This window comes from Panthera uncia, chromosome B1 (assembly GCF_023721935.1).
Source record: "Panthera uncia isolate 11264 chromosome B1, Puncia_PCG_1.0, whole genome shotgun sequence".
Lineage (NCBI taxonomy): Eukaryota > Metazoa > Chordata > Mammalia > Carnivora > Felidae > Panthera > Panthera uncia.
In genome coordinates, this window is record NC_064811.1 from 17,227,271 (window position 1) to 17,230,896 (window position 3,626).

The window sequence follows — 3,626 nt, forward strand, 5'->3', positions numbered from 1 at the left end:
ATAAAATCCAAATCTCATTCATGGTAAAAACTCAGCTAACTTTGTTTAATTAAAAACTTTCTTCATCAAACTCAACACCCAAAAAAACAAATAATCCAGTGAAGAAATGGGCAAAAGACATGAATAAACCCTTCACCAAAGAAGACATCCAGATGGCCAACCGACACGTGCAAAAATGTTCAACATCACTCATCATCAGGGAAATACAAATAAACACCACAATGAGATACCACCTTACACCTGTCAGAATGGCTAACATGAACAACTCAGGCAGCAACAGATGTTGGCAAGGATGTGGAGAAAGAGGATCTCTTTTGCACTGCTGGTGGGAATGCAAGCTGGTGCAGCCACTCTGGAAAACAGCATGGAGGTTCCTCAAAAAACTAAAAATAGAACTACCCTATGACCCAGCAATTGCACTACTAGATATTTATACAAGGGATACAGGTGTGCTGTTTCAAAGGTACATGCACCCCAATGTTTATAACAGCACTGTCGACAATAGCCAAAGTATGGAAAGAGCCCAAATGTCCACTGATGGATGGATACAGAAGATATGGTATGCGTATACACACACACACACACACACACACACACACACACACAATGGAGTATTACTTGGCAATAAAAAATAATGAAATCTTGCCATTTGCAACTACGTGGATGGAACTAGAAGGTATTATATTATTCTAAGCAAAATTAGTCAGAGGAAGACAAATATCATATGATTTCACTCTTATGAGGAATTTAAGATACAAAGTAGATGAACATAAGGGAAGGGAAGCAAAAATAATATAAAAACAGGGAGGGGGACAAAACATAAGACACTCTTAAATATAGAGAACAAACAGGGTTGCTGGAGAGGTTGTAGGAGGAAGGATGGGCTAAATGGGTAAGGGACATTAAAGAATCCACTGAAATCATGTTTACACTATATGCTAACTTGGATTTAAATTAAAAAATAAATTAATTAAAATGTTAAAAAAAAAACCCTTTCTTAATATCACAGAGAGTATCTACAAAACACCTATTCCAATATCATTATTAAAAGGTGGAAGACTGTATGAGTATCAGTGCAAAAATACTTAACACAATACCAGCAACAAAAACTCAACAAAAAATTGAAAGGATTCTACACCATGACCAAGTGAGATTTATTCCTGGAATGAAACAGTGATTCAACATACAAAAAACCAGTGTCAATATACCACATTGATGGAATGAAGGGGGCGGGGAGGGGGGGAGACATGATCACTTCAATTGATGCAGAAAATGCATTTGACAAAATTAAGTACGTTTTCTAACAAAAAAAATGTAAAAAAGAACTAGGAACAGGGGCGCCTAGGTGGCTCAGTCGGTTGAGTGTCCAACTTCAGCTCAGGTCATAATCTCATGGCTCTGTGCTGACAGCTCAGAGCCTGGAGCCTGCTTCAGATTCTGTGTCTCCCTCTCTCTCTCTCTCTCTCTCTCTGCCCCTCTCCCACTCACTCTCTCTCTCAAAAAATAAATAAAAATATTAAAAAAATAATAATAATAAAAAGAACTAGGAACAGAAGGAAATTACTTCAACATAATCAAGGCCATCTACGAAAAGCCCACAGCTAATATCCCACCCAAAAGTGAAGAAAAATGGAAAAGTTTTTCCTTTAAGATCAGAAACAAAACAGAGATGCTAACTTTTATCACTTCTATTCGACATAGCACTAGAAATCCTAGCCAAAAGCAATTAGACAAAAAACAGAAACAAAAAGGCACCCAAATCTGTGCTCTGGATGACATAATATATAGACAAAACCCTAAAGATTTGAGGGAAAAAAATAAAAATCCCTGGTAGAATAAACAAATTCAGCAGAGTTGCAGGATACAATAATATCAGACACAAAAATCAGTTGTTTCTATACACTAACAACGAACAATCCAAAAATAAAATTATGAAGATAATCTCACTTACGATAGCATCAAAAAGAATAAAAATACTTAGGAATATATTTAACCAAGGAAGTGAAAGACTTATACACTGAAAACTAAAAAACACTGCCAAAAGAAATTTTTAGAAAGACACAAATCAATGGAAAGATACTGTGTTCATGGATTGGAAGGCTTGGTATTGTTAGGATGTCAATATCATTCAAAATGATCTACAGACTTAATGCAATCCCTATCAAAATCCTAAAAGTATTTTCTGCAGAAATAGAAGAATCCACCCTAAAATTCATATGGAATCTCAACGGGTCCCAAATAGTCAAAGTAATTGTTATCTGCTGAATTACGTACCTTCCCAAATTCATGTTAAAGTTCTACCCTCCCCCCCACCACATCCCTTCCAATATAGCTCAGAAAATAACTATATTTGGAGAGAGGACCATTAAAGAGGTGATTAAGCTAAAATGAGGCCTTTGGGTGGGCTCAAATCCAATCTGACCAATGTCCTCGTAAGAAGAAATTTGAGTACATACAGAGACACCAGAGATGTGCATACTGAGAGGAAAGGCCATGTGAGAACAGAGCAAGAAGATCATTTGAAAGCCAAGAAGAAAGGCCACTTAAGAAACAAAACCTGCACACACATTGATCTTAAACTTTTAGCCTTCAGAACTACAAATAAAAGTCTGCTGTTTAAGCCACCCAGTCTGTGGTATTTTGTTATGGTAGCCCTAGCTAACTAACAGAGTAATGTCAAAAAAAGAACAAACCCAGGAGCACCTGGGTGGCTCAGTAGGTTGGGCGTACCACTTTGGCTCAGGTCATGATCTTATGGTCTGTGAGTTTGAGCCCCACGTCAGGTTCTATGCTGACAGCTCGGAGCCTGGAACCTACTTCAGATTCCGTGTCTCCCTGTCTCTCTGTCTTTCAACCGTTCATGCTCTGTCTCTCAAAAAACAAACAAACAAACAAACCTGGAGGTCTCACACTTTCTGATTTCAAAACTTTTTACAAAGGACAGTAATCAAAAGAGTACGGTACTAGCATAAAGATAAGAGATATAGACCAATGGAGTGGAACAGACAGACCTGAAGTAAACCCTCAGATTCAGGGTCAAATGACTTTCAACAAGGGTGCTAAGACATCCAATGGGGAAAGGACTGTCTCCTCAACAAATGGTGCTGGGAAAACTGGATATCCACAAGCCAAAGAAATAAAGTTGGATCCTTACAAACCACACAAAAATGGCTCTTTCATCTGGGATGCCAACCAGACTGTGGAAGACCTGAAAACCGGCAGGCCGTGCAAGTCAAGGCCACGGCCGCCCATCAGCAAACACCAGAAGCACTCAGGAGGCCAGGGTAATGCATCACTATAGGATGAACTTTGACAAATATCATCTGGGTTACTTTGGAAAAGTTGGTATGAGGCATTACCACTTAGAGAGGGATCAGAGCTTCTGCCCAACTGTCAACCTTGATAAACTGTGGACCTCAGTCAGTGAGCAGACACATGTAAATGCTGCCAGAAGGAAGACCAGCGCTGCTCCTCTTGTTGATCTCGTGCAATCGGACTACTACAAAGTTTTGGGGAAGGGACAGCTCCCAAAACAGCCTGTCATCATGAAGGCCAAATTCTTCAGTACAAGAGCTGGAGAGAAAATTAAACATTTGGCGGGGGGGGGGGGGGGGGGGGGGGGGGGG

General features: G+C 39.5%; 1 pseudogene; it reads left to right on the forward strand.

The window, feature by feature from the left end:
* The first annotated feature begins 3,185 nt into the window (after positions 1-3,185).
* The window catches only part of LOC125922322 (60S ribosomal protein L27a-like), a 9,125-nt pseudogene continuing 8,684 nt past the window's right edge, over positions 3,186-3,626 (forward strand).